Genomic DNA, 25,044 nt, shown 5'->3' with positions numbered 1-25,044 from the left:
TCCCCCTATAACCCACACACCCCTAAACACTACGGACAATTTAGCCTGGCCAACCCACCTAGCCCGCACATCTTTGGACTGTGGGAGGAAACCCACGCAGACACGGGAGAATGTGCAGACTCCACACAGATAGTCGCCCGAGGCTGGAAGCGAATCCGGGTCCCTGGTGCTGTGAGGCTGCAGTGTTAACCACTGAGCCACAGTGCCGTCCCTTTTGTCAGGCAGGGCGAGATCGTAGCATCTTTTAGAAAGCCCCTTAAAATTGGTCACAGTGTGAAATGGTACCTGACAGGGGAGCCAAGCCCAGGGTTCACTCCAGGCAGAGGTGGCAGATTCCATATCTCCCTCCCTTCCATCCATCCATCCACTCATGGCGATGAGGTCCTCCAAGTCCAATGTACTTGGGTGAGAAGGGTATCTGAGAGAGTGGGTGAAGGGCTGTTTCTCCTGGAGGAAGTTATTCTGAGGCTATCTGGCCCAATCCAGTGTCTTTGTGTGTCTGTGATTTCCGCCCCACTCCCCACACCCCAGGAGGAGATGGACCTGAAGGTGCTCCAGTTCAAGAACAAGAAGTTGGCCGAGAGGCTGGAGCAGAGGCAGGCCATAGAGGATGAGCTGCGCGAACGCATTGAGAAGCTGGAGAAACGTCAAGCTACTGACGATGCCACCCTGCTCATCGTCAACCGCTACTGGACCAGGTCTGTCTCTCAGTGTGGTGTCCCCTCTCCGTCCCCCCATCCGGCTGTGTCCCCCAGTCCCACCCTTGGAATCACACCAAGCTCCCTCGTGCGCTGTCTCTCTGTCTTTCTCTCCCTTCTCTCTCTCTCTTCCCCCTTCTCTCTCTCTGTCGCCCCGCCCCCCCATTCTCACTCTCTCATGCTGTCTCTGTCTTTCGCTCACTCCTCATGCTCTCCCACTCACACTGTCTTGCTCGCTTACGCTCTGTCTCTCTCATGCATGCTTGCTCACTGTTTCTCTCATGCTTGCTCTTGTTCTCACACACTTGCTGTCTCGCTCCTTTCCTGTCTCTCACGTTATCTCTGTCTCGCTCTCTTGCACACTTGCTTTCTCGCTCATTCTCCCCCTTCCGCACACCCACTCTGCCTCCCCTCACGCCCTGAGCAGATACCCCGTGCCACAGTTTCCATGTAACTGCTGCTCCACCCCAACCTCGCGCAGACTCTCTCTCTCGGTCCACGTTCCACCTCACCCTGCTCAAACCATGTGCCAACTCTGCCCATTGCTCGCACCAGTACCACCTCAATCTGGCTGTTGTCTCCGGCGTTCTGCCCATAGTCTCCCCTCTGTGCCCAGCTCTACCTCCACCCTCAGAGTCCCATCTCCCTGCCATTACTGACTGACTGACCCTCTCTTTTCTGTTTGTGTGTGTGTGCCTCTCTCTGCGCTCCCACTGTCCTTCTCTGCATGCCGACTGTCACACCCCCTCCCCTCTCGCCACCCTCCACCCCACCCCTCGCCCTCCCACCCACCCCTCGTCCTCTCCCCCACCTCCCCCCCCCCCGCCCTCTCTGCACTCTGCTCCCCCTCACCTCCCTCCGCTTTTTGCTGCCCCGTTCTCAGCTGGATGAGAACGTGCAGGTTCTGCTACATCGCTACGATTCTCCTCGTGAGGAGCCTCCAACCAGCAACGAGGAAGCCGGAGGGAACCGGGCCCCCAGAATCCGATGAGCCCCCAGACACCCAGGACGATGGGGAGCCTGAGAAAGGTGAGGGTCGGGTGCTGAGGGAGTGCCATTGCTGTCGGAGGGTCGGCGCCGAGGGGAGGCGGGCGCTGTCGGAGGGTCGGCGCCGAGGGAGCGGGCGCTGTCGGAGGGTCGGCGCCGAGGGAGCGGGCGCTGTCGGAGGGTCGGCGCCGAGGGAGCGGGCGCTGTCGGAGGGTTGGCGCCGGGACTATGCCAATGTCATGACTGTCTCTTCCCCCAACGCCCACCCCCACCCCCAGAGCTGGAGCCCAGGCCACTGCCTGTGCCACCTGGTGAAGAGGAACTGAATGAGCAGCCTTATCGTTCCTGGCCACTCTGGCCAGCAGCAGCAGTGAGGAGATAGAGTTACAGCTACAGGATCGCATGGCCTTCTCCAAGAAAGCGGGGGTGGCGAGAATCGTGGAAGTTTTCGACAAGCTTCACCGTCGCATTGAGGACCTGTGTCAGAAAATCAACAGTGAGGGTGAGATGGTCACTCCAAGCACAGAGTACAGACCCTCATCCCCCTACTCTCCCACCCACCATTCTACTTATTTCTCACTCCCAGCACCCCCCCACCCCCCAAAGCCCTGTATCAATTCTGAAACTAATCCCACTGCCCTGCACCATCCCCAGAGCCCCATATCGACAGGGATGGGGATGGGGGACACCGCCGGATCAGGGATGGGAACGGGAAACAGGGATGGGGGACGGGTCGGGACCAGGGGCACAGCCGGATGGGGATGGGGGTCGGGGGACGGGCACAGCCGGACCGAGGATGGGGGGCACAGCTGGATCGGGGACGGGGACGGGACCGGGGACACAGGCCGAATCGGGGATGGGGGACGGGACCGGGGGCACGGCCGGATTCGGGGACGGGGACGGGACCAGGGGGCGCAGCAGGATCGCGGACGGGGACGGGACCAGGGGCGCAGCAGGATCGCGGACGGGGACGGGACCAGGGGCGCAGCAGGATCGCGGACGGGGACGGGACCAGGGGCGCAGCAGATCGCGGACGGGACGGGACCAGGGGCGCAGCAGGATCGCGGACGGGGACGGGACCAGGGGCGCAGCAGGATCGCGGACGGGGGACGGGACCAGGGGCGCAGCCTGGATCGCGGACGGGGACGGGACCAGGGGCGCAGCCGGATCGCGGACGGGGACGGGACCAGGGGCGCAGCCGGATCGCGGACGGGGGACGGGACCAGGGGCGCAGCCGGATCGCGGACGGGGACGGGACCAGGGGCGCAGCCGGATCGCGACGGGGACGGGGAGGAACCAGGGGCGCAGCCGGATCGCGGACGGGGACGGGACCTGGGGCGCAGCCGGATCGCGGACGGGGACGGGACCTGGGGCGCAGCCGGATCGCGGACGGGGACGGGACCTGGGGCGCAGCCGGATCGCGGACGGGGACGGGACCTGGGGCGCAGCCGGATCGCGGACGGGGACGGGACCTGGGGCGCAGCCGGATCGCGGACGGGGACGGGACCTGGGGCGCAGCCGGATCGCGGACGGGGACGGGACCTGGGGCGCAGCCGGATCGCGGACGGGGACGGGACCGGGGTCGCAGCCGGATCGCGGACGGGGACGGGACCGGGGGCGCAGCCGGATCGCGGACGGGGACGGGACCGGGGGCGCAGCCGGATCGCGGACGGGGGACGGGACCGGGGGCGCAGCCGGATCGCGGACGGGGGACGGGACCGGGGGCCGCAGCCGGATCGCGGACGGGGACGGGACCGGGGGGCGCAGCCGGATCGCGGACGGGGGACGGGACCGGGGGCGCAGCGGATCGCGGACGGGGGACGGGACCGGGGGCGCAGCCGGGATCGAGGATGGGGGGCGCAGCCGGATCGGGGACGGGTCGGGACCGGGGGCGCAGCCGGCTCGGGGACGGGGACGTGACCGGGGGCGCAGCCGGATCGGGGACGGGAACGGGAACGGGAACGGGACCAGGGGCGCAGCCGGATCGAGGATGGGGGGCACAGCCGGATCGGGGGACGGGGCGCAGCCGGATCGGGTCGGGGACGTGACCGGGGGCGCAGCCGGATCGGGGACGGGGACGTGACCGGGGGCGCAGCCGGATCGGGGACGGGGACGGGACCGGGGGCGCGTCCGGATCGGGGACGGGTCGGGGACCGGGGCCGCGTCCGGATCGGGGACGGGACGGGTCGGGACCGGGGCCGCGTCCGGATCGGGGACGGTTCGGGACCGGGGCCGCGTCCGGATCGGGTCGGGGACGGGGACGGGACCGGGGGCGCGGCCGGATCGGGGGACGGGACCGGGGGCACGGCCGGATCGCGGACGGGGACGGGACCGGGGGCACGGCCGGATCGGGGACGGGGACGGGACCGGGGGCACGGCCGGACCGGGGGCACGGCCGGATCGGGGACGGGGAGTGAACCAGGAGACACGGCCGGATCGGGGACGGGGAGTGAACCAGGAGACACGGCCGGATCGGGGACGGGGAGTGAACCAGGAGACACGCCGGATCGGGGGACGGGGAAGTGAACCAGGAGACACGGCCGGATCGGGGACGGGGAGGGGACCAGAGGCGCAGCCGGATCGAGGATGGGGGGCACAGCCGGATCGGGGACGGGTCGGGGACCGGGGGCACAGCCGGATCGGGGACGGGGACGTGACCGGGGGCGCAGCCGGATCGGGGACGGGGACGGGACCGGGGGCGCGTCCGGATCGGGAACGGGTCGGGACCGGGGCCGCGTCCGGATCGGGTCGGGGACGGGACCGGGGCCGCGTCCGGATCGGGTCGGGGACGGGACCGGGGGCGCGTCCGGATCGGGGACGGGAACGGGATCGGGGGCGCGGCCGGATCGGGGACGGGACCGGGGGCACTGCCGGATCGCGGACGGGACCGGGGGCAGGGCCGGATCGCGGACGGGGACGGGACCGGGGTCGCGTCCGGATCGGGTCGGGGACGGGACCGGGGGCGCGTCCGGGTCGGGGACGGGACCGGGGGCGCGTCTGGATCGGGGACGGGATCGGGGGCGCGGCCGGATCGGGGACGGGACCGGGGGCACGGCCGGATCGCGGACGGGACCGGGGGCAGGGCCGGATCACGGACGGGGACGGGACCGGGGGCACGGCCGGATCGGGGACGGGGACGGGACCAGGGGCACGGCCGGATCGGGGACGGGGAGTGAACCAGGAGACACGGCCGGATCGGGGACGGGGAGTGAACCAGGAGACACGGCCGGATCGGGGACGGGGAGTGAACCAGGAGACACGGCCGGATCGGGGACGGGGAGTGAACCAGGAGACACGGCCGGATCGGGGACGGGGAGTGAACCAGGAGACACGGCCGGATCGGGGACGGGGAGTGAACCAGGAGACACGGCCGGATCGGGGACGGGGAGGGGACCAGAGGCGCAGCCGGATCGAGGATGGGGGGCACAGCCGGATCGGGGACGGGTCGGGACCGGGGGCACAGCCGGATCGGGGACGGGGACGTGACCGGGGGCGCAGCCGGATCGGGGACGGGACCGGGGGCGCGTCCGGATCGGGGACGGGTCGGGACCGGGGCCGCGTCCGGATCGGGTCGGGGACGGGACCGGGGCCGCGTCCGGATCGGGTCGGGGACGGGACCGGGGGCACGGCCGGATCGGGGACGGGACCGGGGGCACGGCCGGATCGGGGACGGGACCTGGGGCACGGCCGGATCGGGGACGGGGACGGGACCTGGGGCACGGCCGGATCGGGGACGGGGACGGTACCGGGGCACGGCCAGATCGGGGACGGGACCGGGGGCACGGCCAGATCGGGGACGGGGACGGGACCGGGTGCACAGCCGGGACGGGGACGGGACCGGGGGCACAGCCGGATCGGGGACGGGACCGGGGGCACAGCCGGATCGGGGACGGTACAGGACCGGGGCACAGCCGGATCGGGGACGGGAACGGGACCAGGGGCACAGCCGGATCGGGGACGGGACCAGGGGCACAGCCGGATTGGGGACGGGGACGGGACCAGGGGCACAGCAGGATCGCGGACGGGGACGGGACCAGGGGCACAGCCGGATCGGGGACGGGACCAGGGTCACAGCCGGATCGGGGACGGGACCAGGGGCACAGCCGGATCGGGGACGGAACCAGGGCCACAGCCGGATCGGGGGCGGGGACGGGACCAGGGGCACAGCCGGATCGAGGATGGGGGGCACAGCTGGATCGGGGATGAGGACGGGACCAGGGAACAGGGGACACAGCCGGATTGGGGACGGGGACGGGGAACAGGGATGTGGGCACAGCTGGATTGGGGATGGGAATGGGTAGCAGTGGCACAGCCGGATGGGGTCGTGGACGGGGAATAGGGACGGGGGACTTTTGTTTCAGCAGAATTTGGTATTAAATATACTCTCTTCCATTTCTCTGTCTCCCTTTTTCTTTCTCTCTCTGTTTCTTTTTGTTTCTTCTTTCCTTGTTTCTTTTTGTATTTTTGTCTTTCGCTTTCTCTCTGCTTTTCACTCTCTCCCTCTGGCCCCTTGCTGTCGTCCTCTGCCACCTGCTGCCCCACTCTGCCTGTCTTTATCTCTCTGTCTCTCTCCCTCTCTCTCTCTCCCCTCCCTCTCTCTCTCTCTCCCTCTCTCTCTCTCTCTCCCTCTCTCTCTCTCTCCCTCTCTCTCCCTCTCTCTCCCTCTCTCTCTCTCTCCCTCTCTCTCCCTCTCTCTCTCTCCCTCTCTCTCTCTCTCCCTCTCTCTCTCTCTCCCTCTCTCTCCCTCTCTCTCTCTCTCCCTCTCTCTCTCTCTCTCTCCCTCTCTCTCTCTCTCTCCCTCTCTCTCTCTCTCTCTCTCTCTCTCCCTCTCTCTCTCTCTCCCTCCCTCTCTCTCTCTCCCTCCCCCCCCCATCTCTTTCTCTCTCTGTCACACACACTCTCTCTATGTCTCTCTCTCCCCACTCTCTTTCTCTCTCTTTCTCTGTCCATGTCTCTCTCTCTCCCCATGTCTGTCTCTCTCTCTCCCCATGTCTGTCTCTCTCGCTCTCTCTGTGTCTGTGTTGCAGTCGAACTCACCACTCTGCAGGACTGCAGCAAGTGCCTGAGCAAGGATGTGATGGGTGAGAACAGACGGCTGCAGGATCTAACCACGCAGCTCCAGGGGAAACACCACAAGATGTCGATGGAGGTAACTTCTCTGGGAGTGAAAACCCCTTCCCAGGCCTCGGCCAGCCATCTCAGACCGAGATGAGAAACGTCTTCACTCGGAGGGTGTAGAATTCTGTCCTGTAGCAGGCTACAGACTCGAAGCTGCCAGTTATATCCAGGAAAGAGATAGACACTAAAGTGTTCAAAGGACTTGGGGACAGAGCAGGAACATAGTTTAGAGCCACAAGAGTTTCAGTAACTATTGCTGTTCGAATATAGTAACATCCTAGGAACTTACCCGTTGGGCAAAAAGGCAAGTTGGGAAGTTTAGTTTCGTGTATGGCCTCGAGAGAGACCGCCCCCCCCCCCCTTTCTCCAGTAAGAGAGGAGGGATAAATAGCTCCTGTTTCTTTAAGCAACTTCCTGAAGGTAAAAAGCAAACAAACAGCAGAAGTCCTGCCTCTGTGAGAGATGGCCACACCCGGTCAGGCTGCGCCTATTGTTCCAGCTTGTAAAACAACAGCCCAGGGCCTCGCAAGCTCTTTTCCCTCCTGGTTTGGTCGAACCGCCCAGTGCCTCTGCGAAATACAAACCAGGACAAACTACCCACCTTAAAGCGACCGCGTTATCACGCACCGGACAAATCTTTCCGTTAAAAATACGGAGAAGCTGCCCCAGACATGGCCTGTCCTTCCGGTCAGGACCACAGATCCCATTGAAAGGTGAGCAGAGAAAGGGCAGTCCCATTAATCCCATGCTAGAGTTGCTGGAGTCATCAAGAGACACGGCATAGAAATGGACCCTTCGGCCCAACCAGTCCGTGCTGACCGTAATCCCAAACTAAACCGGTCCCGGCTGCCTGCTCCTGGCCCCTATCCCTCCGAACTTTTCCTTTGAAACGCTGTAATTGTACCCACACCTAGCACTACCTAAGCAAGTTCATTCCACACACGGACCGCCCTCTATGTAAAGAAAGTTTCCCTGGTGTTGTTTTCGTCTAAGAAATCATTCATCTCTCAGCTCAAAAATATGCCCCCTGTGTCATGCAATCCCCCCACCCTAAGGAAAAGACACCTGGACAGTTGACCCAGTTTGAATCCCGCTCTGGCAGACAGTGGATTGTGAATTCAGTAAAAAAAGTCTGGAATTAAAGATAATAAAATGTGAGGCTGGATGAACACAGCAGGCCAAGCAGCATCTCAGGAGCACAAAAGCTGACGTTTCGGCTCTCTGATGAAGGGTCTAGGCCCGAAACGTCAGCTTTTGTGCTCCTGAGATGCTGCTTGGCCTGCTGTGTTCATCCAGCCTCACATTTTATTATCTTGGAATTCTCCAGCATCTGCAGTTCCCATTATCTCTGGAATTAAAGAGTTGATTGTCGGAAAACCCATCTGGTTTGCGAATAACCTTTTAAGGAAGGAAACATGGTGTCGCTGAATTTTATGTCCCTGGCACAGAACAACGCCATTCCCAAAGCACATGGCCCGCTCGCGATTCTAGCCTCTGTGGTGACGGAGAGCAGGGCACAGAGATCCTGGATCTCGAGGCTGAAAGGCCGTGTAACCAAGCACGTTCTCTCTCTCGCTCCGTCGCTCCCTGTCTCGCGCGCTGCCTCGCTCCCTGCCTCGCTCCCTCTCTCAGCGCTGAAGCAAATCAGACACTCCTACAGAACGGGTGTTGTGAAGTTGGAAAGAGTACAGGAGAAGATTTAGCAGGATGCTACCTGGACTGGAACGTTTGGGAGTTACAGGGAGACTCTCTATCCCTGGAGCCTGACCCTATAATAAGGATTTATACGAACACGTGGGGCATAGATAAGGCAGGTAGATTTTGCCCAGAGTAGGTGAGCCTGAAACGATGGGCGGTGGGTTTAAGCTGAGAGTGGAACAATACAAAAGAGTCCCTGTGAGGCAGTGCTTTCGCGCAGAAGTAGTGTTGGAGGCCAGTAGGATTTTGTCACATGCAAAACCTTTGGACAGATTGGATAGAGATGGAGGGATCTGGACCAAACGCAGGAGAATAGGACCGGTTGAATGGGCAACACGGAGAAGTCGGGCCGAAGGGCCTGTTTCTGTGCTGTGGACCTCTGTGCGCGAGCTGGGAGAGTGCACTGATGACAGAGATGTGGTTACAGTTTGTGGGGTGGGGTAGGAGGGGGCCAGTGACGCAGCAGTCTCACCCTTCTCCCATCTTGTTTTCCTGCCCCCCCCCCCCCCAGTACAACGAGTTGCAAGATAAGGTGCAGTCAGCAGAGACCAAGGTGTCTGAAATGGAGACAACCATTGAGGACCTGCAGTGGGACATCGAGAAGCTGCGGAAGAGGGAGCAGAAACTGAACAGGCACCTGGCCGAGGCCTTGGAGCAGGTATTCTCCACCCTCTGCGGGGTCTCTCGCCCATCGCCCTTGATCCGTGTTCCCCCCCACCCCAGGGTCTCTCACCCATCGCCCTCGAACTGTGTCACCCTCCCCTCCTCCCTCCTGGGTCTCTCGCTCATCGCCCTCGATACATGTTCCCCACCACACCACCTCCCCCCCCCCCCCCCCCCAACCGACCCCAGGGTCTCTCACCCATCGTCCTCGATCAGGACCCCTGCAGGAATTTATAAAGCTGGAATCACAGTATCGCTTTCTCGAGAGCAAGGTGAGCTCCCGTCTGCCATTAGACTAATGCACTCCCTCTGTCTCTTGCAGTTAAACTCTGGCTATCACGTGTCTGGTGGACCAGCAGGATTTCAGGGTGGGCAGATCACGCTGAACATACACAAGGTAAAAGCCAAGCCCTGGCCTCTTCCTCTCCCTCCACTGGGTTTGTGTCGCTCTCGCTCGCTGAGTCGCTCTCGCTCGCTGAGTCGCTCTCGCTCGCTGAGTCACTGTGCTCTCTCCGTGCTCCCCGCCCTCTCTGCCCTCCCTCCGCCCTCCCTGCGTCCTCTCCACGCTCTCTCCGCCCTCTCTCTGCGCTCTCTCTCCCTCTCTCTCGCTTGTGAAAGAACGTCGCCTCTCTGATGACCAGCAGAGCCCTGAACCGAGTGTTGCATGCTTAAGGACACAGGGTTGGCGTGAGATGAGGAGAAATGCCTTCACCCAGAGAGTGGGGGAACCCATCAGAATTCGCGGTTCCAGTAGGGGCCGAAACGTCGATTGTTTTCGAGAGGGTGTTAGCCATCGTTCCTTGGGCGCTAAGGGGATCGAAGGTCTTTGGGGAGAAAGTGGATTGAATCCGACGATCGGCTGCGACAGTGATGTACGGCAGAGAGATGATTGATGGTGGATGAGCTCACCGAGCTGCTGCGTTTATTTGTAACGCCTACAGTGCGCCTCCGGTGAAGCGTAGGTGCTCCGTCCCCATTGGTTATTTATTGATACCGCGCCTGCTTCTGTTCCTCCGGCTTTCTCACGGGGTCCAATTCAGCGTGTTTATTGACAGAGTTCCGGTTGGAATACTGGGCTTCCAGGAATTCCCTGGCACGTCTGTGTTTGGCTCGTGCTGTTGTGGATGTGTTGTCCCAGTCGAATGCGTGCCCCCGCTTTGTCGGTGTGTAGTGAGACCTGCGAGAATTGGTCATGTCTCTTGGTGGCTCGTCGGCGTTTGTGGACCCTTGTTGTTAGTTTTCCTCCAGTTTGGCCTGTGCGGTGTTTCTCACGACCCGTGCACGGTGTTTTGTACATTACGCTGGTTTTATTGGTTGTGTGGGTATGGGATCCCTAACGTTTGACGGGAGCTGTCGCAGGGTGACACCCGGGGGTCTGAGCGTTCTCGGGGGTCATCTCTGAAATGTCCCTGACGTACGGTAGGGTGACTGGTGAGTCTCCCTGTTGTAGTGTGTCTCGGAGGTAACGGCAGATTGTGCTGCGGGTGAGGGGGAGGTGGTCACCATGCCTCAGGGCAAGGGGAGAGATGGAGAAGGAAGGACGCCGGTTGCAGGTTTGGCTGGTGGGGGTATGGAGCTTCTGCCCAGTGCGTAAGTGACAGATATTATTTGCTGGTCAGTATGTCCCTCTTGGTGAGTGAGAGAGAGAGAGAGAATTTATTGTCCCCTGTACCGAAATACACTGAGAAGCTTTGTTTGCGAGCAGTACAGGCAGATCTCAGCGAGCAAAGGATGTAGAGATGAGGCACACGGGCTGCATTGCGGGTTACAGTACTTGAGGCTAGAGAGCCCGTTCAGCAGGCTGATAACGGCCGGGAAGGAGCTGTTCCTGAACCTGCTGGTGCGTGTGTTCAGCCTTCTGTACTTTCTGCCTGATGGAAGAGGCTGTAGGAGGTCATTACCGGGCTGGGATGGGTCTTTGACGATATCGGCCGCCATTCTGCGGCAGCGAGCCGTGGGTGGAAGGTTGGTGACTGTGATCATCTGGGCTGTACACACCCCCGTCTGTAGTTTCTTCAGGTCCTCGACGGAGAGAGGTGGGGGGTTGTGGGGTTTTGGGCCTTTATTCTGCACTTTGTCAGCAACGGCAGTGGGAATGCCGCGCTGATTGGCAGATCCGAGGCGACAGGGAGCCGAGAGCGTTGATTGGCGCTGCCAGGCCCGCGTGCCCACGTGGTGCTGGCGCGCTCGGGTTTGTTGCCGCGTGCTGCCCAAGTGGGAAATCTCCCGAAAGCGCGCACGGCCTGCCTCTCGCCGAAACCAGGGCTATACCTCCCCTCCTGACCCATCCCCCAAAGCCTGCCCCGGCATCGACAAGGCGCAAGGTCGGTGGGGGACAGTGGGAGGACGGAATACTCCCCACTCGCCCTGGACGGGGTTGGGGGGGGCAGCTCTGACACCCGGGAAGCTCGACGCCATCCCAGGGACAAAGCAGCCCCCCCACCCCCACCACCCACAAGACTGGCACTACATCTGTGTGAGGAACCCCCCCCCCCCCCACCCCAAAAGCCATTCAGGCCACAAATCCTGGGAACTCCCTCCCCGCCAGGGCTCTGGGGTCTGCCGGTGGCAGTGTGGTTTATCCCACAGCTCATGGCCTGCAGCTCACCCCCAGCACCTGAAGTGGGGGGCAATTAGGGATGGGGGCGATAATTGCCGGGCCCAGCCGGCAGCACCCGTGCCCCACCAATCAATTTCTGCAAATGGAAAGAAATGCGAAGGGGGCTTGCTGCCACTTTGTGACCGCTGGCAGCGGGTGGGGGAGGGGGTGCGGGGCAGGCGGTGAGAGCTGGGCTTGGCCGCGGGGTCGGGGCAAGGCCGCGCACGGCAATCCCATCGTCACCTAACCTGTTTCTCCCTCCCCATCTCCATTTCCCTCAGTTTGAGATGCTCAGTGCCGAGCTGGAGGAGAACAGGGAGCTGGCCAACAGCCGCATGGCCGAGCTGGAGAAGCTGGAGCAGGAACTGCAGGAGGCCGTGCGGCAGAATGAGAAGCTGAAGGTGAGAGCCTCGGGAGGGTGGGTGGTTGCGGGGGTTGGAGGTTGGGTTGGGGGAGGAGGGGGTGAGGGTTACAGGGGATGTGCAGTCTCGGTGACAGCATACAAGGTCAGAAACAGGCCAGCACAGGCCTGCCAAGCCTGCGCCGTCATTCAGAAGAGAGCACCTTTGTCTCTGCTCCCCCTCATCTTAGCAACGCCCCACTGGGCAGGGAATTCGGCAGAGTGGCCGGAGAAGGGGTGGGGCTGTGTGGTGCAGAGGGTTCCCCCCACATGAGGAGAGGTTGTGTCGAATGGGAGGTCTTATCGAACTGTGTAACATTTCAGGAAGCGGGGGGGTGGTGGGTAGGTTTGGAGCAGGGAGGCTGTTAGCTCTGGTGAGGGGTGAGAAGGGGGCGGTGCTCGCTCTCCGTGATCCTCAGGCCCAGCAAACGCGACCCGCACCAATAGTTTTATATCTGTCGGCCTGCGTTGGTGTCTCGGGGCCCTTTGAGATTGCAGAAGGAGCGGGCCACATCCACATGCAACCCCTGCTTCGATCCCGACCCCCTGGAGTGCAGGGATGGCTTTCGGAGAGACCCCCCCAACTTCCCACCGCGCTCCCCCCGCCAAACTACTCCCGATCCTCCGCTGTGAGTCACTCGGATCTGCTTCCCTTCCCGTCTTCAAGGTAGACATGCGGAACATCCCGGAAGAGGTGGTCAAGGAGACTCCTGAGTACAAGTGCCTGCGGTCTCAGTTCTCGCTGCTCTACAACGAGAGCCTTCAGGTGAAGACGCAGCTAGACGAGGCCCGAGCCCTCCTCCTCACCACCAAAAACACCCACCTGCGACAGATTGAGCACATGGAGGTAAGGGAGGGGTTGGAGGGGGCGCCACCGGGCAGGGACTTGGACACCGTGCGGGGGATGGGTGGAGGAAGTGGGCTGAATGGCCGGTCGCTGGGTGAGACGTAACCAGGCGGCTGTGGGCTGCAAGGAGAGCCGGGACGTTGGTCTCTGCGAGCGCCTTCAGCCGCTCCGGCAGCCACCTTCCTTCCATCGGAAGGTCAGAAAGAGAATCCCACCAGCACCCCCCGCCACCAGCTTGATGTTTAATGGTGTCACTCCCCCCGCCCCCATCAACATCCTGGGGGTTCCCACTGCCAACCCTTGATGCTCAATAGTGTTACCATCACTGAATGCCCGCCCCCCCCCGCCCGACTCCCTGACCATCAACTGCAACGAGACTCGAGGATCTCGAACCGCCCAGGACGAAGCAACAACCTCCCCCAACCCCCTGCTTCGACCCCGCTTGATCGAGACACTGACCAACGCCCCCACCTTCAGCCGCCTCAGACCCCTCCCACCTCAGCAACTCGCTGAGGCTCCTCCTAAATTTTACAGGGAACCTGTCACGAAATCGTGGCCGAATTAACACGGGGTGTGTGTGAAGGGACACAGCGGGGTAGGCGGGGGGGGCACGCGGAGGTGTTAATTGAGTGGGTGAGTTAGACAGGAGCCGGCCCCCCCTCTGTCGGGGGGCATGCCAGCTGAGATTCGAGCACGCCACTTAGGTGGAGCACACAGAGCTGAGCCGGTCAAGGACAGCAGGCAGACTGTCACAGACGCTCTGGCGTTTGCCCAGTGCGGCCACCAACCCCTTCCGTAGCTAGCTGCGCCTCCGACCGTCTGCCCGTCACCCCCTGTCCTTGGAGGACGTGGGTCACAGCTCGACGGAAGTGTTACTCCCACCCACCTGCAACGGTGCTCCCCTCCAAGCCCCTCGCAAGCTCTGCCTCCCCTCCGCTCCCCACCCCCAACCAAAACCGAACGATGTTGGCTGTTCCTTCAGCCTCCCCTGACAGCAAGACCCAACAAACAGAACCAGAACCAGGATTGGCTGGAGAAACCCTGCATGTCTGGCTTGTTGGGGGGGTGGGGGAGAGGAGAGAGAGAGAGAGCGCAGAATTTATGCTTTCGAGCGCGCGGCGACCCTTTTCCCAAAGACTGTGATCGGGGAGGAAGCTGGGTTCGGAATCCACGTGGCCTTCCCTGCTGGAGGAAGGACGTTGTGAAACTTCGAAAGGGCTTTGGAAAAGGATGTTGGAGGGTTTGAGCTACAGGGAGAGGCTGGGGGCGTTGGAGGCTGAGGGGGTGACCTGATAGAGGTTTACAAAACCATGAGGGGCATGGACACCCCCCATGTCCATGGTGTAGGGCTCACCTGGGAAGTCATGATGTTGGATAAGGAAACAGATGGCACGGGAAATCCTGTCGGTGGAGTGGTGTGGGGGGTTGCGGTTAGAACCAGGAAGAGACGTGACAGTGAGTTAAACACGAAAACCTGAGAACCGCACGAGACGGGAAAGTGAATCAGTTTTGCACGAGGACCACTGGGGCCTGAAACGTTACGCCCGCTTTCCCTGCCGTGTGTTTCTGTCCCTAACAGCACTGTGTCCCAGGGTGTGGGGGTTGGCTAGAGCAGCTCACCAACCTCCCCGCTGCAGGTGGGGTGGCAGGGGCGGGGAGCAGTAGTGACTGAGCGAGCCATAGCGGGGATGTTCGCCGCTGACAAGTGGCTGAGGGTCTGTGCCGCGAGTGGGCGGCTGACGTTTCCTTTGCCGCTTGCCATCAGAGCGACGAGCTTAACCTGCAGAAGAAGCTGCGGACGGAGGTGATTCAGCTGGAAGACACACTGGCCCAGGTCCGGAAGGAGTACGAGATGCTGCGCATTGAGTTCGAGCAGAACCTGGGCCAACGAACAAGCAGGTACGGCAGCACCCGGCCCTGCGCCCCTTCCGCTGGAGCGGGACCCTGTATCTAACCCCGCGCTGTCCCTGCGCCCCTTCCGCTGGGGCGGGACCCTGTATCTAACCCTGTGCTGTCCGCGGGACCCTGTATCTAACCCCGCGCTGTCCCTGCACCCCTTCCACTAGGGCGGGACCCTGTATCTAACCCTGTGCTGTCCGCGGGACCCTGTATCTAACCCCGCGCTGTCCCTGCGCCCCTTCCGCTGGAGCGGGACCCTGTATCTAACCCCGCGCTGTCCCTGCGCCCCTTCCGCTGGAGCGGGACCCTGTATCTAACCCCGCGCTGTCCCTGCGCCCCTTCCGCTGGAGCGGGACCCTGTATCTAACCCCGTGCTGTCCGCGGGACCCTGTATCTAACCCCGTGCTGTCCCTGTGCCCCTTCCGCTGGAGCGGGACCCTGTATCTAACCCCGCGCTGTCCCTGCGCCCCTTCCGCTGGAGCGGGACCCTGTATCTAACCCCGCGCTGTCCCTGCGCCCCTTCCGCTGGGGCGGGACCCTGTATCTAACCCCGTGCTGTCCGCGGGACCCTGTATCTAACCCCGTGCTGTCCGCGGGACCCTGTATCTAACCCCGTGCTGTCCCTGCGCCCCTTCCGCTGGGGCGGGACCCTGTATCTAACCCCGTGCTGTCCGCGGGACCCTGTATCTAACCCCGCGCTGTCCCTGTGCCCCTTCCGCTGGAGCGGGACCCTGTATCTAACCCCGTGCTGTCCGCGGGACCCTGTATCTAACCCCGTGCTGTCCGCGGGACCCTGTATCTAACCCCGTGCTGTCCCTGCGCCCCTTCCGCTGGAGCGGGACCCTGTATCTAACCCCGCGCTGTCCCTGTGCCCCTTCCGCTGGAGCGGGACCCTGTATCTAACCCCGTGCTGTCCCGCGGGACCCTGTATCTAACCCCGCGCTGTCCCTGCACCCCTTCTGCTGGGGCGGGACCCTGTATCTAACCCCGCGCTGTCCCTGCGCCCCTTCCGCTGTCCGCGGGACCCTGTATCTAACCCCGCGCTGTCCCTGCGCCCCTTCCGCTGTCCGCGGGACCCTGTATCTAACCCCGCGCTGTCCCTGCGCCTGGGAGTCTTTGGGGGGACAGTGTAGAGGGAGCTTTACGCTGTATCTAACCCCATGGTATCCCTGGGAGTGTTTGATTGAGGTTGGGGGGAACAGTGTAGAGGGAGCTTTACGCTGTGCTGGGTGAGGTGGGACAGGTGTAAAGGTGTGCCCCTGTCCCTGGCAGTGACTGGCACTGGTGTCGGTCTCTCTGGTAATGGCGGGGTTGGGCCCAATGGCCGACTGAGCTTCCTGACGCCTCGGGAGGGCCCGATTGAGCCCAAGCTCAGTCAGTGGCCCACTCCCGCACAGGCCTGTGTGATCGAGCCAGCGCGATTCACTCTGTCTGTTCTGCGGTAGGTCCAATCAACCGGGAGATGCGTCACCTCATCAACAGCCTCCAGAACCACAACCACCAACTGAAGGGGGACGTGCAGCGATACAAACGGAAACTGCGCGAGGCCCAGACCGAGATCAACAAGGTGAGTGCGACTGGGCTCTTCCTGTGCATTCACCCACCCCCCGACAGGGCCCGCTCCCTCAGCACTGACCCTCCGACAGAGCCCGCTCCCTCGGCACTGACCCTCCGACAGAGCCCGCTCCCTCAGCACTGACCCTCCGACAGTGCCCCCTCCCTCAGCGCTGACCCTCCGACAGGGCCCGCTCCCTCAGCACTGACCCTCCGACAGGGCCCCGCTCCCTCAGCACTGACCCTCCGACAGTGCCCGCTCCCTCAGCACTGACCCTCCGACAGGGCCCGCTCCCTCAGCACTGACCCTCCGACAGTGCCCGCTCCCTCAGCACTGACCCTGTGACAGTGCCCCCTCCCTCAGCACTGACCCTCCGACAGTGCCCGCTCCTTCAGCACTGACCCTCCGACAGTGCCCCCTCCCTCAGCACTGACCCTCCGACAGTGCCCCCTCCCTCAGCACTGACCCTCCGACAGTGCCCGCTCCCTCAGCACTGACCCTCCGACAGTGCCCCCTCCCTCAGCACTGACCCTCCGACAGTGCCCCCTCCCTCAGCACTGACCCTCCGACAGAGCCCGCTCCCTCAGCACTGACCCTCCGACAGTGCCCGCTCCCTCAGCACTGACCCTCCGACAGCGCCCGCTCCCTCAGCACTGACCCTCCGACAGAGCCCGCTCCCTCGGCACTGACCCTCCGACAGAGCCCGCTCCCTCGGCACTGACCCTCCGGCAGTGCCCGCTCCCTCAGCACTGACCCTCCGACAGAGCCCGCTCCCTCGGCACTGACCCTCCGACAGAGCCCGCTCCCTCGGCACTGACCCTCCGGCAGTGCCCACTCCCTCAGCACTGACCCTCCGACAGAGCCCACTCCCTCAGCACTGACCCTCCGACAGAGCCCGCTCCCTCGGCACTGACCCTCCGACAGAGCCCGCTCCCTCAGCACTGACCCTCCGACAGAGCCCGCTCCCTCGGCACTGACCCTCCGGCAGTGCCCGCTCCCTCAGCACTGACCCTCCGACAGAGCCCGCTCCCTCGGCACTGACCCTCCGACAGAGCCCGCTCCCTCAGCACTGACCCTCCGACAGGGCCCGCTCCCTCAGCACTGACCCTCCGACAGTGCCCGCTCCCTCAGCACTGACCCTCCGGCAGGGCCCGCTCCCTCAGCACTGACCCTCCGGCAGTGCCCACTCTCTCAGCGCTGACCCTCCGACAGTGCCCGCTCCCTCAGCGCTGACCCTCCGACAGTGCCCGCTCCCTCAGCACTGACCCTCTGACAGTGCCCGCTCCCTCAGCACTGACCCTCTGACAGGGCCCGCTCCCTCAGTAATGACCCTCCGACAGTCCCCGCTCCCTCAGCACTGACCCTCCGACAGTGCCCGCTCCCTCGGCACTGACCCTCCGACAGTGCCCCCTCCCTCAGCACTGACCCTCCGACAGTGCCCGCTCCCTCGGCACTGACCCTCCGACAGTGCCCGCTCCCTCAGCGCTGACCCTCCGACAGTCCCCGCTCCCTCAGCACTGACCCTCCGACAGTGCCCGCTCCCTCAGCACTGACCCTCCGACAGAGCCCGCTCCCTCAGCACTGACCCTCCGACAGTGCCCGCTCCCTCGGCACTGACCCTCCGACAGAGCCCGCTCCCTCAGCACTGACCCTCCGACAGAGCCCGCTCCCTCAGCACTGACCCTCCGACAGAGCCCGCTCCCTCAGCACTGACCCTCCGACAGTGCCCGCTCCCTCAGCACTGACCCTCCGACAGTGCCCGCTCCCTCGGCACTGACCCTCCGGCAGGGCCCGCTCCCTCAGGACTGACCCTCCGACAGAGCCCGCTCCCTCGGCACTGACCCTCCGACAGAGCCCGCTCCCTCAGCACTGACCCTCCGACAGAGCCCGCTCCCTCAGCACTGACCCTCCGACAGTGCCCACTCCCTCAGCACTGACCCTCCGACAGTGCCCGCTCCCTCAGCGCTGACCCTCCGACAGTGCCCGCTCCCTCAGCGCTGACCCTCCGACAGTGCCCGCTCCCTCGGCACTGACCCTCCGACATTGCCCCCTCCCTCAGCACTGACCCTCCGACAGTGCCCGCTCCCTCGGCACTGACCCTCCGACAGTGCCCGCTCCCTCGGCACTGACCCTCCGGCAGGGCCCGCTCCCTCAGGACTGACCCTCCGACAGAGCCCGCTCCCTCGGCACTGACCCTCCGACAGAGCCCGCTCCCTCAGCACTGACCCTCCGACAGAGCCCGCTCCCTCAGCACTGACCCTCCGACAGTGCCCACTCCCTCAGCACTGACCCTCCGACAGTGCCCGCTCCCTCAGCGCTGACCCTCCGACAGTGCCCGCTCCCTCAGCGCTGACCCTCCGACAGTGCCCGCTCCCTCGGCACTGACCCTCCGACATTGCCCCCTCCCTCAGCACTGACCCTCCGACAGTGCCCGCTCCCTCGGCACTGACCCTCCGACAGTGCCCGCTCCCTCAGCACTGACCCTCCGGCAGGGCCCGCTCCCTCAGCACTGACCCTCCGGCAGTGCCCACTCTCTCAGCGCTGACCCTCCGACAGTGCCCGCTCCCTCAGCGCTGACCCTCCGACAGTGCCCGCTCCCTCAGCACTGACCCTCTGACAGTGCCCGCTCCCTCAGCACTGACCCTCTGACAGGGCCCGCTCCCTCAGTAATGACCCTCCGACAGTCCCCGCTCCCTCAGCACTGACCCTCCGACAGTGCCCGCTCCCTCGGCACTGACCCTCCGACAGTGCCCCCTCCCTCAGCACTGACCCTCCGACAGTGCCCGCTCCCTCGGCACTGACCCTCCGACAGTGCCCGCTCCCTCAGCGCTGACCCTCCGACAGTCCCCGCTCCCTCAGCACTGACCCTCCGACAGTGCCCGCTCCCTCAGCACTGACCCTCCGACAGAGCCCGCTCCCTCAGCACTGACCCTCCGACAGTGCCCGCTCCCTCGGCACTGACCCTCCGACAGAGCCCGCTCCCTCAGCACTGACCCTCCGACAGAGCCCGCTCCCTCAGCACTGACCCTCCGACAGAGCCCGCTCCCTCAGCACTGACCCTCCGACAGTGCCCGCTCCCTCAGCACTGACCCGCCGGCAGGGCCCGCTCCCTCGGCACTGACCCTCCGGCAGGGCCCGCTCCCTCAGGACTGACCCTCCGACAGAGCCCGCTCCCTCGGCACTGACCCTCCGACAGAGCCCGCTCCCTCAGCACTGACCCTCCGACAGTGCCCGCTCCCTCAGCACTGACCCTCCGACAGTGCCCGCTCCCTCAGCGCTGACCCTCCGACAGTGCCCACTCCCTCAGCGCTGACCCACCGACAGTGCCCGCTCCCTCGGCACTGACCCTCCGACAGTGCCCCCTCCCTCAGCACTGACCCTCCGACAGTGCCCGCTCCCTCGGCACTGACCCTCCGACAGTGCCCGCTCCCTCAGCGCTGACCCTCCGACAGTCCCCGCTCCCTCAGCACTGACCCTCCGACAGTGCCCGCTCCCTCAGCACTGACCCTCCGACAGAGCCCGCTCCCTCAGCACTGACCCTCCGACAGTGCCCGCTCCCTCGGCACTGACCCTCCGACAGAGCCCGCTCCCTCGGCACTGACCCTCCGACAGAGCCCGCTCCCTCAGCACTGACCCTCCGACAGAGCCCGCTCCCTCAGCACTGACCCTCCGACAGTGCCCGCTCCCTCGGCACTGACCCTCCGACAGTGCCCGCTCCCTCAGCGCTGACCCTCCGACAGTCCCCGCTCCCTCAGCACTGACCCTCCGACAGTGCCCGCTCCCTCAGCACTGACCCTCCGACAGAGCCCGCTCCCTCAGCACTGACCCTCCGACAGTGCCCGCTCCCTCGGCACTGACCCTCCGACAGAGCCCGCTCCCTCAGCACTGACCCTCCGACAGAGCCCGCTCCCTCAGCACTGACCCTCCGACAGAGCCCGCTCCCTCAGCACTGACCCTCCGACAGTGCCCGCTCCCTCAGCACTGACCCTCCGACAGTGCCCGCTCCCTCGGCACTGACCCTCCGGCAGGGCCCGCTCCCTCAGGACTGACCCTCCGACAGAGCCCGCTCCCTCGGCACTGACCCTCCGACAGAGCCCGCTCCCTCAGCACTGACCCTCCGACAGAGCCCGCTCCCTCAGCACTGACCCTCCGACAGTGCCCACTCCCTCAGCACTGACCCTCCGACAGTGCCCGCTCCCTCAGCGCTGACCCTCCGACAGTGCCCACTCCCTCAGCGCTGACCCTCCGACAGAGCCCGCTCCCTCAGCACTGACCCTCCGACAGAGCCCGCTCCCTCGGCACTGACCCTCCGACAGAGCCCGCTCCCTCAGCGCTGACCCTCCGACAGGGCCCGCTCCCTCGGCACTGACCCTCCGACAGAGCCCGCTCCCTCAGCGCTGACCCTCCGACAGGGCCCGCTCCCTCGGCACTGACCCTCCGACAGAGCCCGCTCCCTCAGCGCTGACCCTCCGACAGTATCCGCTCCCTCAGCGCTGACCCTCCGACAGGGCCCGCTCCCTCAGCACTGACCCTCCGGCAGAGCCCGCTCCCTCGGCACGGACCCTCCGACAGAGCCCGCTCCCTCGGCACTGACCCTCCGACAGAGCCCGCTCCCTCGGCACTGACCCTCCGGCAGGGCCCGCTCCCTCGGCACTGACCCTCCGGCAGGGCCCGCTCCCTCGGCACTGACCCTCCGGCAGGGCCCGCTCCCTCGGCACTGACCCTCCGGCAGGGCCCGCTCCCTCGGCACTGACCCTCCGGCAGGGCCCGCTCCCTCGGCACTGACCCTCCGACAGTGCCCACTCCCACGGCACTGACCCTCCGACAGTGCCCACTCCCTCAGCGCTGACCCTCCGACAGTGCCCACTCCCTCAGCGCTGACCCTCCGACAGGGCCCGCTCCCTCGGCACTGACCCTCCGGCAGGGCCCACTCCCTCAGCGCTGACCCTCCGACAGGGCCCGCTCCCTCGGCACTGACCCTCCGGCAGGGCCCGCTCCCTCGGCACTGACCCTCCGGCAGGGCCCGCTCCCTCGGCACTGACCCTCCGACAGTGCCCACTCCCTCAGCACTGACCCTCCGACAGTGCCCACTCCCTCAGCGCTGACCCTCCGACAGAGCCCGCTCCCTCAGCGCTGACCCTCCGACAGGGCCCGCTCCCTCGGCACTGACCCTCTGACAGTGCCCACTCCCTCAGCGCTGACCCTCCGACAGGGCCCGCTCCCTCAGCACTGACCCTCCGACAGCGTCCGCTCCCTCAGCGCTGACCCTCAGACAGTGCCCACTCCCTCAGCGCTGACCCTCAGACAGTGCCCACTCCCTCAGCACTGACCCTCCAACAGCGCCCGCTCCCTCAGCGCTGACCCTCCGACAGTGCCCACTCCCTCAGCACTGACCCTCCAACAGGGCCCGCTCCCTCAGCACTGACCCTCCAACAGTGTCCCCTCCCTCAGCACTGACCCTCCGACAGTGCCCGCTCCCTCAGCACTGACCCTCCGACAGTGTCCCCTCCCTCAGCACTGACCCTCCGACAGGGCCCGCTCCCCCAGCACTGACCCTCCGACAGTGTCCCCTCCCTCAGCACTGACCCTCCAACTGGGCCCGCTCCCTCAGCACTGACCCTCCGACAGTGCCCGCTCCCTCAGCGCTGACCCTCCGACAGTATCCGCTCCCTCAGCACTGACCCTCTGACAGTGCCCGCTCCCTCAGCACTGACCCTCCAACAGTGCCCGCTCCCTCAGCACTGACTCTCCGACAGGGCCCACTCCCTCAGCACTGACCCTCCGGCAGGGCCCGCTCCCTCGGCACTGACCCTCCGGCAGGGCCCGCTCCCTCGGCACCGACCCTCCGGCAGGGCCCGCTCCCTCGGCACTGACCCTCTGACAGTGCCCACTCCCTCAGCGCTGACCCTCCGACAGGGCCCGCTCCCTCAGCACTGACCCTCCGACAGCGTCCGCTCCCTCAGCGCTGACCCTCAGACAGTGCCCACTCCCTCAGCGCTGACCCTCAGACAGTGCCCACTCCCTCAGCACTGACCCTCCAACAGCGCCCGCTCCCTCAGCGCTGACCCTCCGACAGTGCCCACTCCCTCAGCACTGACCCTCCAACAGGGCCCGCTCCCTCAGCACTGACCCTCCAACAGTGTCCCCTCCCTCAGCACTGACCCTCCGACAGTGCCCGCTCCCTCAGCACTGACCCTCCGACAGTGTCCCCTCCCTCAGCACTGACCCTCCGACAGGGCCCGCTCCCCCAGCACTGACCCTCCGACAGTGTCCCCTCCCTCAGCACTGACCCTCCAACAGGGCCCGCTCCCTCAGCACTGACCCTCCGACAGTGCCCGCTCCCTCAGCGCTGACCCTCCGACAGTATCCGCTCCCTCAGCACTGACCCTCTGACAGTGCCCGCTCCCTCAGCACTGACCCTCCAACAGTGCCCGCTCCCTCAGCACTGACTCTCCGACAGGGCCCACTCCCTCAGCACTGACCCTCCGGCAGGGCCCGCTCCCTCGGCACTGACCCTCCGGCAGGGCCCGCTCCCTCGGCACTGACCCTCCGGCAGGGCCCGCTCCCTCGGCACTGACCCTCCGACAGTGCCCACTCCCACGGCACTGACCCTCCGACAGTGCCCACTCCCTCAGCGCTGACCCTCCGACAGTGCCCACTCCCTCAGCGCTGACCCTCCGACAGGGCCCGCTCCCTCGGCACTGACCCTCCGGCAGGGCCCACTCCCTCAGCGCTGACCCTCCGACAGGGCCCGCTCCCTCGGCACTGACCCTCCGGCAGGGCCCGCTCCCTCGGCACTGACCCTCCGGCAGGGCCCGCTCCCTCGGCACTGACCCTCCGACAGTGCCCACTCCCTCGGCACTGACCCTCCGACAGTGCCCACTCCCTCAGCGCTGACCCTCCGACAGAGCCCGCTCCCTCAGCGCTGACCCTCCGACAGGGCCCGCTCCCTCGGCACTGACCCTCTGACAGTGCCCACTCCCTCAGCGCTGACCCTCCGACAGGGCCCGCTCCCTCAGCACTGACCCTCCGACAGCGTCCGCTCCCTCAGCGCTGACCCTCAGACAGTGCCCACTCCCTCAGCGCTGACCCTCAGACAGTGCCCACTCCCTCAGCACTGACCCTCCAACAGCGCCCGCTCCCTCAGCGCTGACCCTCCGACAGTGCCCACTCCCTCAGCACTGACCCTCCAACAGGGCCCGCTCCCTCAGCACTGACCCTCCAACAGTGTCCCCTCCCTCAGCACTGACCCTCCGACAGTGCCCGCTCCCTCAGCACTGACCCTCCGACAGTGTCCCCTCCCTCAGCACTGACCCTCCGACAGGGCCCGCTCCCCCAGCACTGACCCTCCGACAGTGTCCCCTCCCTCAGCACTGACCCTCCAACAGGGCCCGCTCCCTCAGCACTGACCCTCCGACAGTGCCCGCTCCCTCAGCGCTGACCCTCCGACAGTATCCGCTCCCTCAGCACTGACCCTCTGACAGTGTCCCCTCCCTCAGCACTGACCCTCCAACAGTATCCGCTCCCTCAGCACTGACCCTCCGACAGTGCCCGCTCCCTCAACACTGACCCTCCAACAGGGCCCGCTCCCTCAGCGCTGACCCTCCAACAGAGCCCGCTCCCCCAGCACTGACCCTCCGACAGTATCCGCTCCCTCAGCACTGACCCTCCGACAGTATCCGCTCCCTCAGCACTGACCCTCCGACAGTGCCCGCTCCCTCAGCACTGACCCCCCGACAGTATCCGCTCCCTCAGCACTGACCCTCCGACAGTGTCCCCTCCCTCAGCACTGACCCTCCAACAGGGCCCGCTCCCTCAGCGCTGACCCTCCAACAGAGCCCGCTCCCCCAGCACTGACCCTCCGACAGTATCCGCTCCCTCAGCACTGACCCTCCGACAGTATCCGCTCCCTCAGCACTGACCCTCCAACAGGGCCCGCTCCCTCAGCACTGACCCTCCGACAGAGCCCGCTCCCTCAGCGCATCCCCTCCAACAGAGCCCGCTCCCTCAGCACTGACCCTCCAACAGGGCCCGCTCCCTCAGCACTGACCCTCCGACAGTGCCCGCTCCCTCCGCGCTGACCCTCCAACAGCGCCCGCTCCCTCAGCACTGACCCTCCGACAGGGCCCGCTCCCTCAGCACTGACCCTCCGACAGGGCCCGCTCCCTCAGCACTGACCCTCCGACAGGGCCCGCTCCCTCAGCACTGACCCTCCAACAGTGCCCACTCCCTCAGCACTGACCCTCCGACAGAGCCCGCTCCCTCAGCACTGACCCTCCGACAGTGCCCGCTCCCTCAGCACTGACCCTCCGACAGTGCCCGCTCCCTCAGCGCTGACCCCCCGACAGGGCCCGCTCCCTCAGCACTGACCCTCCGACAGCGCCCGCTCCCTCAGCACTGACCCTCCGACAGGGCCCGCTCCCTCAGCACTGACCCTCCGACAGGGCCCGCTCCCCCAGCACTGACCCTCCGACAGTGCCCGCTCCCTCAGCGCTGACCCTCCGACAGGGCCCGCTCCCTCGGCACTGACCCTCCGGCAGGGCCCGCTCCCTCGGCACTGACCCTCCGGCAGGGCCCGCT

General features: G+C 65.2%; 1 pseudogene; it reads left to right on the top strand.

Annotated features, from left to right (window-relative positions):
• The first annotated feature begins 201 nt into the window (after positions 1-201).
• LOC125450109 (E3 ubiquitin-protein ligase BRE1B-like) overlaps positions 202-25,044 on the top strand; it is a 42,318-nt pseudogene continuing 17,475 nt past the window's right edge.

Source organism: Stegostoma tigrinum, chromosome 50 (genome assembly GCF_030684315.1).
Source record: "Stegostoma tigrinum isolate sSteTig4 chromosome 50, sSteTig4.hap1, whole genome shotgun sequence".
NCBI classification, from domain to species: domain Eukaryota; kingdom Metazoa; phylum Chordata; class Chondrichthyes; order Orectolobiformes; family Stegostomatidae; genus Stegostoma; species Stegostoma tigrinum.
Note: the sequence above shows the minus strand (reverse complement) of the source record. Positions and strands in the feature narration are given on the sequence as shown.